Raw genomic sequence first — 10,000 nt, 5'->3', positions numbered from 1 at the left:
ACCAACCGAGATGAAGAAAGAGAAGAAGCCGCCAAGACTCTCTCCTCTGCGCCCCTTTGCCCTCCTCTTTATCCCTCTTCTCATTTTCTCTCTCTCTTTACCATTCGTTATCTCACATACGCACCTTCTGTCTTCTTCACTCACCCTTTCCTCATTTCACCCACTACTCTGGCTCTCCTCTCTTACCTCATTCCATCCCAAGAGCCTCTCCCCTCCCTCTCATCTCCCCTCTTCTCCCTCCCCTCCCGCCTCTCCTCAAACCTTCTACGAGGTCAGCGCTACAAACCTGCCTCTTATATCCTGGCAGAAGGCGGCGTCAGAACGTGGAATGACGGCGACGGAGGCCGCACGGAGGTCATCGAAGGTCATAAGCGATGATCATTCGGCGGGACAAGAGGGTAAGGCGAGGGAGAGGGAGAGCGAGAGGGAAAAGGAGAGGGAAAGGGAGAGGGAGAGAGAGAGGGAGAAGGAGAGGGAAAGAGAGAAGAGGAGGGAGAAGGAGAGGGAGAGCGAGAGGGAAAGGGAGAAGGAGAGGGAAAGGGAGAAGGAGAGGGAAAGGGAGAAGGAGAGGGAAAGGGAGAAGGAGAGGGAGAGGGAAAGGGAGAGGGAGAAGAGGGCGAGGGAGAGGGAAAGGTAGAGGGAGAGGGAGAAGGAGAGGGAGAGCGAGAAGAAAGGGGAGAGGGAGAAGGAGAGAGCGAGGGAGAGGGAGAGAGAAAGGGAGAGGGTAAGGGAAAAGGAGAGGACAAGGGACAGAGAGAGCGAGAGGGAAAGGGAGAGGGCGAGGGAGAAGGAGAGGGCGAGGGAGAGAGAGGGCGAAAGGGAAAGGGAGATGGAGAGGGAGAAGAAGAGGGCGAGGGAGTGGGAGAAGGAGAGAGCGAGAGGGAAAGGGAGAGGGAGAGGGAGAAGGAAAGCGAGCGGAAAAGGGAGAAGGAGAGGGCGAGGGAGAGCGAGAGAGAAAGGGAGAAGGAGAGGGCGAGGGAGAGCGAGAGGGAAAGGGAGAGGAAGAGGGCGAGGGTGAGCGAGAGAGAAAGGGAGAAGGATAGGGTGAGGGAGAGCGAGAGGGAAAGGGAGAGCGAGAGGGAAAGGGATAAGGGATAGGGAGAGGGAAAGGGAGAGGGAGAGGAAGAGCGAGAGAGAAAGGGAGAGGGGGAGGGGGGGCGAAAGGGAAAGGGAAAGGGAAAGGGAAAGGGAGAGCGAGAGCGAAAGAGAAATTGAGAGGGAGAGGGAGAAGGAGAGCGAGCGAGAAAGGGAGAGGGAGAAGGAGAGGGAACGCGAGAGAGAAAGGGAGAAGGAGAGGGCGAGGGGGAGGGAGAGCGAGAGGGATAGGGAGAGGGAGAGGGAGAGAGTGAGGGAGAGCTAGAGAGAAAGGGAGAGGAAGAGGGAGAGGGAGAGGGAAAGAGAAAGAGAGGGGAATGTACTCAGGGGCGAAGGAGGAGAGGGAGTGCGGGAGAGCTGTGAAGGCGAAAGAGGGAGAGCACAAGACAGAAATAATAGGAGATTAAAGATAAAAGAAAACCAGGGAACAAGAAGAATTTCTTCTATATGTGTGTAATAAAGAAAACAAGGTTTCATCTCCGGGCAAAGGTCCAGTCACGTGACTAGTTCGTGACCTTAAGACGCGACTCAAACACTAACGATAACTATCCTTGAAGATTTTTATAAATGCGTACACACACACACACACACACACACACACACACACACACACACACACACACACACACACACACACACACACACACACACACACACACACACACACACACACACACACACACACACACACACACACACACACACGTGTGTGTGTGTGTGTGTGTGTGTGTGTATTTCTTTAATAATAATAATAATAATAATAATAATAATAATAATAATAATAACAATAATAATAATAATAATAATAGTAATAATAATAATAATAATAATAATAATAATAATAATAATAATAATAATAATAATAATAATAATAGTAATAATGATAATAATAATAATAATGATAATAATAATAATAGTAACGAAAACAACAACTGCAACAACAACAGCAACAACCATATTAGTAATAATAACAACAACAATAATAATGATAATAACAATAATATCAATCAATACAACAACAACAAAAACATAAACCAAGCAGGATATGAAAGCGAAACCGTAAAAAACAGATTCCCCAAATAATATAGACTAAATACCGCAAGGTAAGTCCACAATCCGCAACAAAGGAAGTTCTTCCTTGCAGGAGACTCTCCCGACGACCAAGTGAATCTCGCCAAACAGCACGACAGCCATAATGGATGTCGCTGAAATTATTCTGCGTTAAGGTTTAATCGTCAACTTCTCTTTGGTTGCTTTCTCATTATCAATATCATTATTGGTGTCGTTACTGTTATTATTGTCATTATAATTTTTTTATCAATATCATTATTATGAATGTTATAATAATATTATCATCATTATTATCAACATCATTACTGTTACTATTATCATTTATTATTATAATCACTTCTTATTACTATACTTATCATTTTCATTTACATATCACCATTCCCACTGTTTTTATGATTATCCTTATTGTTATCATCATTGTTATTGTCACGGTTATTCTTATTATTACTATAATTTCATCATTTTTTACATTTACTGTTATCACTATTATTATCATTATGATTATATGTCATCATTATCATCATTATTGTTTTAATTATCATTATTATTACTAGCATTAGTCATACTATCATTATCATTATTACTATTACAATTATAGCTATCATTATTATTATTACTATTATAATTATAGTTATCATTATTATTATTAACATCATTATCATTACCATTATTACAATTATCATTGTTATGATCCTTATTATTATTATCCTTATTATTATTACTACTATAATTAATATTGTTGCTTTTATTATAATTATCATTATTATTGCCATCATTAACATTCCCATTATTACAATCATTATCATTATCATTATTACTATTATTATCATTAATATTATTATCATTATCCATATTATTACTACTATCATTATTGTTATTATCGTCATTATTTTTATTATCATTATTATTATCACTGTTAACATTATTATAATTACTCTCATCATCATCATTATCATTAGGATCTTGACTATTACTTTAATTATCATTATTATTCCTTTTTATCATTATCGTTATCATTCCCATTATTTTCATCATTACCTTAAATATCATCAATATTATTATCATTATCAATATTATTAGCATCGTTATCATTACTATGATTTTTATCTTTAATTCCATAATAATAATGATAAAATGATGAAGATGATAATAATAATAATAATGTTAATGATTATAGTAATAGTAGCAGTAATGATAATGATGATAATAATGTTAACAATAATGATAATAATAATAGTAATGATATGGTGAAAGTGTTCATTGGGAAGAAGATGTTGTAGGTGTAGTCGAAGAGATACGTTTCCATATAATGAGTTGGAAAATAGATATAGAATGCGGATATCAATGGTCACCGAAACAAAGGCTACGGGCAAAGTGGACACGATAAAGAAATGCGAACAGAGAATAAGCCAGTAAGAAGTGTCACTCTTGTACCAAACTGACCAGAAAAAAATGTAACAAAATCTGAAAGGCGATTCAAGAACAGGATATCGTTTACCAGATGCAGAAGAATGCAAAATATCTTGGAGTGGCATATGGGGCGCAGAAAAGAAGCACAAAGAAATAAAAGTCAAATGTGCTGAAAAATCCTGAATTGGAAAGCCCTGGGAACAAATGGTGCATAGGGATACTGGATTAAGAAAGAAACCATGTACGGCAGAATAGCAACCCGGCTCAGCGACGCATTGCATGGTAAAGAGAAAGTACCAGAATGGATGACATGTGGCAAAACCATATGCCAAAGACATCCAGATAAGGTAGATAATTTCAAAATAGTATCCTGATCACCTATTATGTGGAAGTTGATGACAGGTGTTGCTGCAGAAGTACTCAGATGAGGAAAGCATATTACCAGAGGAACAGAAAGGACGCCATAAAGGAAGTGGGTGAACTAAGGACCAACTCTTAACAGACAAAGCTGTCCTGAGGGACTGCAAGGGAAGACATGCCAACTAGGATAGGTTACAGGAAGACATATAACATGGTGCCTCTTAGCTGGATAGTGAAATGTCTCATTATATTTGGAGATGCAACAAATGCATAAAGACATGAAAGACAGAATTAACATTTTCGTGAGAATGGTTATGTTAGGATAGATTTTTTTTCAAGGATGCAGCCTCTCCCTCTACTATTCGTGTTATGCATGGTACATTGGTTTTGAGAGGGAATAGAGCGGAGTACGAATGGGGCCATGGACACATTAACATCAATCAACTCATGATCAAATAGATTCTCTTGTGCAAACTGTACACACATTCAAATGAATGATGTGACATTAGCAGATGGCACGAATAAAATGCATAGCATTGATACATGGGCTGTCTCAGTGTTAAGGTATAGTGCGGGAATAATAAAATGGTTACCAAGAGAGCTGAAATAGTTCGAAGAAATGGGGCATGGTGCTCAAAGAGTGACGTTATTAGGATGTATATGTCAAGAGAAAAAGGCTGTAGGGGGCTCTTTAGTTGCGAGTAAAAGAGTGAAGAAAATATTTTAGGGTGGTGTGTAAAGAATTCAGATGAAAAGTGAATTGCAGGTGTAAAAAATACGAATATAATTGAGATAGCAAGCACAAAAGACAAGGCTGAATTTAAGATAGAATTAAGGAATGGCAACTTAAGGCAGAGGAAGGAGACGAAAATGTATGGCTAGTTTATAAGAGAAATGCCAGACACAACAAACAAAAAGGAAACGGGAATGATTAAGGAAATCATGAAGGTAGAACCGGAAGCGTTGATGTGTGCAGCCCAGGGGCAGGCACCCATGCCGAACTATGTGAAGTATAATATTGACAAGACAGCCAACTCCCCGCTAAGTATATGTGGTGAAAAGAGAAAGTGTTCGACATATTGTTTGCGAATGTAAGTTATTGGCTCAAAAGGATACCAAAGACGGCATGACAATATTGCCCGGATTGTATATTGGAAACCTTGTGAAAAATCCGTATTAGAGTGAACAGAAAAATTATATGAACATACCCCCACCCCATCCCCACAAGGTGTAAGTGAAAATGAGAGGTGGAAGGTGTTCTGGAATGTAAGTATTCATTGTAACCACGTAATCGGAGAAAGACGACCAGACATTGCTGTAGTTGAGAAAAGGGGGAAGAAATAAATGATAATAGACATCACTGCTCCTGGGGATAAGAGGAGACGTGAAAAAAAAGAATAAAAGGGAGAAATGCCAAGATCTGAGTATGGAAAGCTGATGTGGTTGCGCTAATCGTTGGTGCGCCCAAGGCCTGTAAACTTACCTTGGGTGCGCCGGGATGTGTGGCAAGGAATATCGGAAAGTGGCTGGAGAAAAAGGGAATCTCAACCAGAGTCGAGTAGCTACACGAGACAGCATCACTGGGAACCACAAGGATACCGAGAAAAGTCCTTCAAACCCAAGGTCTACAGATGAGAACCCAAAGGGAACTTCGGTCATGGACCGTGACCCACAAGAGAAATTATTTGGTATGAAGGTCACTCTATTATGCTTGAATATAAAGAAATGATAATGATAGAGCCGTAAAAACAGTAGTGATTATAATAGTAATAAAAACATAGTAATAAGAATAATACAAATAGTAACGGTAATATTAGTAAGGATGATTATAATGATAATAATAAGGATAATGATAATAAAAAAAATATTAATAAGAAGGAGAATTATAATAAGAATGATAAAAAGAATAATAACAGTAATAATGGTAATAAAGATTTAAAAAATAATATTAAGAAGAAGAATAGAAATAGATATCTAAACGATAGTAATAATAAGAATAACAATATTCATAACAACAGTAGTAATAATAATAGTAATAATAGTAACAATATTAACAATAGCAATAATAATAATAACAACGATATAATAATAATAATAATAATAATAATAATAATAATAATAATAATAATAATAATAATGATAATGATAATGATAATGATAATGATAATGATAATGATAATGATAATAATAATAATAATAATAATAATAATAATAATAATAATAATAATAATAATAATAATAATAATAATAATAATAATAATAATAATAATAATAATGATAATAATAATAATAATAATGGTAATAACAATAACAACAACAACAACAACAACAATAATAATAATAATAATAATAATAATAATAATAATAATAATAATAATAATGAATAATTACAGGAATAACAATAATAGTAATAACAATTAAAAGTATAATAATAATGATATAAAAATAATAATAACGATGAAGATGATAACAATGATAATTATGATGATGATGATAATGATAATAATAATAATAATAGCAATGATAATAATGATAATAATAATAATATTAATAACAATAATAACAATAATAATGATATGAAGAACAATGATAATGATCATAACAACAGTAACAATACTACTTTTGTTACTACTACTACTAATGATAATGATAACAATAATAATAAACAAGAACGCTACTATAACTACTACTACTGCTGCTAATAATAATATTGATAACGATAACAATAAAAGTAATAATAATAACATTAATGGTAATAATAATAGCGGTAACAATCAAAACAATAAAAATGACAGAAAGAACAACAAAAATAAATATTAATAGTAATAATAGTACTGGTACTGATACTACTACTACTGCTAGTAATAATAATAATAATGATAATTACGATAAAAACAGCAATGACTGTATCATTACTCCCTTTAGAATTATATTATATTTGCTTTACCAAGAAACGATGTATCATTTACAGTACTAACAACGATATCCAATGATTGTCTTCGCAATAATGAGTGAGAAAATACCCACAACACATACGCCTGTAACCGTTCAAGTGGGTGTACGCACGGTGCGTGTACGTCTGCGTGTCATATGTATTTTGAAGCCCAAAACCGTCCTCTTGCATCGCTCGCAGCCAAAGCATATCGTTCACTGCACTGGTAAACCACAAACGGAAGTTCACGAAACATGGAGGCAGAACGAAGAGCATCAGTCTCTCCCGCTGCTGCATCCCTTTACTGTCCTTATAACCCACGTGAGAGAACTCCAGCTGGCAACACTTCACACTCTTTTACAAAATGGGCTATAATTTCCCCTTAACCCAGTTCTTGTTTCGTATTTGTCCTCTTCCTCCGTACCGCCGTCACATGGCTTTCTTCTTTTATAGCGTATTGGAATAATGAAATGTTTGATTTATACTATTTATGTAACTTTTCATATATTTTGCAACAACTGTTACCGCGCACAGTATTTCATATCAGTAACTTTTTCTTCAAAAAATCACACCTGACATTCTCAATCGTTGTTCGTTATAAATGTGATAAAAACACCGACCATTTTTTCTTCTGAATCGCTTCCCTTCCCTGTCTTGGATTCTGGACGGATCACTCGCCGACTGTAATGAGACAGGTAAACATTTCATACAACATACACACACATATTTCTAGGATTTACCTTGATCACAGAAAATCCCGAAGGCCTGTTGCCTTTGAGCAAGGCTTGAGCCATCATTGTCTCCAGAGTTCGTTTTAACTTTTTTTTCCTTAATTTATTAGCTCACACTCGCCGTGCCTTGTAGCTCTACACTCGCCTCTGGTAGGAGGGGGTGTGAGAAGGAGGGAGGAAAGGGAGGAGGGGGAGGAGGAGGCGGGGGAGAGAAGAGGAGGAGAAGGAGGAACATGTGTGTGAGAGCGAGAGCGAGGGAGGCACCGCGGAGAGACGCGTGGGCGAGCGGGGGAGAAGTTGTACTGGCTGCCGGCCGTTCCTCAGGGGTGCTCCTCGGAGTAGCTGCGTGTGTGTGTGCGTGTGCGTGTGCGTGTGCGTGTGTGGGTCCTCTCCCCACCCTTCCCCCTCATCGCACTTCCGAGGACGCCCCCGCCCCATCCCCTCCCTCTCCCTCCTGTGATGCCATGACGCCACGGGGGATTAGGTCTTATCTTCTGCCCTGGAGACTCGGAAGTTTCCCACATTCCTTTCTCTTGGCGGATTCCTCAATCGACGTTCTCCGCGGAAACAGCACTACAGATCAACAGGAAATACAGCACATGAGTTCAATTAGACGAGAGCGAAAAGAAACGGTATGTTGGAATCTCCCCTGGAAAAATTCTGTAGTCAGTTTCCCTCCCTGGCAGCATCCAGGGAGCGGTCACCGCACGCCGTCTCAACCCGTGGAAAATCGGCTTGGTGCCAAGAGATTCCTGTCGTGCTCACTCCTACTTGCCGCCGAACGATTTCACATTCTCGCTTTCCCTTTTTACTGGAGCAGTAAATTACGGCATATACACCGTAATGCAAGAGAATTCACCTAGAAATAAACGAGTAAAGCAAAACAGACTAAGTGAATTTTTTCTCCGAAACTTCAAACCGATGAGCTGGAAAAGCGTCTTCGCGTCTAAGCCAAAGCCGGTGCCGCAAGAAGGACGGTGTCACTGGGGCTACCATGTTTAAGAAGACTTTGGTGTGATGGGGAGAGCGGGGGCGGGGGGCTCGGCGGGGGGGGGGGAGAAGACGGTGAATGAGAAAAAGAAAATCGTGTCGGGGAGAGTATGGTAATTGCGGAATGTGGTAGAAGCAATCAAGTATTGTGGCTTAGTCGATTGCGTGTGCACTGAAGAAATACCGCTGACAGCTCGGAGGAAATGAAGTGGATATGAGAATTTTTTGGAGTTAGAATTGTGTCGAAGTTAAAAGATTATACGAGAAAATAAGGAGCTTTGGGAAACTGGAGCAATTGCTTGTAAACTGTCGGAAGATAGATGTGAATACTTTGAGGGAAAATGTGTGTTTGTGTGCCCGTCTGTAAGGATAGAAAATATATAACAAAGGAGGGAAACGTGGAAATGGATGTGATAGGGAATCCGAAAGACGAGAAGAGAGGAGAGGAGGTGGTAATCGAGGAATAAGCGAAAGGAGTCCGGAAATGAAAGGGAGAGATATCGAGAGGGATGGTGAAGGGGAGAGAGAGAGGGCCTGGCGATTAGCGAGGGCAGACGGAGACAAAATCAGTACAACTCATAGAAAAGAAACCCCAAAAAGAAAATCAAAGGCAAAGGTAGGCAAGAGAAGCAATGCGCAAGAAAGCTTAGGGAAACAAAATAAAGAAAAGAGCTCTTTGCGAATAGATGACAGAGCGGCAAATACGGCGATGGAGACGAGGGGCTTAAGGTATTGAGTGCGGCGCTGAGGGAAGGCCTCCTGGGGGGCGCGGATCCGGGGGTGCGCGTGTGTGCTTGGATTGTAAGTAAGCGTGATCAAACACACACACACACACACACACACACACACACGCTTACACAAACACAAGCACACACACACTTACACAAACACAAGCACACACACACACTTACACAAACACAAGCACACACACATCTGCACTCCTTCCGAAATCACAAACAACACAAGAAAAGAATAAAGTGGCGCATTTTCCTGACTGTTCGCTGACCATTTGCCACCGGTAAGATAGTGACGAGAACCCTGTCTACGTAAGCGTGACTATATACTGATTACCGTCAGTGTTGTTTTTTGTAGTTCTAGTCCAGTTTTTACTTTCATCCTTTCTTTTTTACTTGTCTCCACGTGCTTATTTATTTTTGATGTTATGTTTTGTATTTGCTTTCTTATTTTTATCATTATCCCTGTAATGACTATTATTATTTTTATTGTTATTATTATTATTGTTATTATTATAATAATTATAATAATAATAATAATAATAATAATAATAATAATAATAATAGTAATAATAATAATAATAATAATAATTATTATTATTATTATTATTATTATTATTACCATTATCAGGACTAATAGTATTAGTATCATTGTTATTATCATATCGTTATTATCA

General features: G+C 38.4%; 1 protein-coding gene across 4 annotated transcripts in view; it reads right to left on the bottom strand.

Annotated features, from left to right (window-relative positions):
* Positions 1–10,000, bottom strand: part of LOC113804536 (Transient receptor potential cation channel gamma) — a 356,342-nt gene that overhangs the window by 232,321 nt on the left and 114,021 nt on the right. The gene's annotated exons all lie outside the window — the stretch shown is intronic.

The sequence above is a fragment of the Penaeus vannamei genome, chromosome 38, assembly GCF_042767895.1.
Source record: "Penaeus vannamei isolate JL-2024 chromosome 38, ASM4276789v1, whole genome shotgun sequence".
Lineage (NCBI taxonomy): Eukaryota > Metazoa > Arthropoda > Malacostraca > Decapoda > Penaeidae > Penaeus > Penaeus vannamei.
This window is presented reverse-complemented; position numbering and strand designations above follow the sequence as displayed.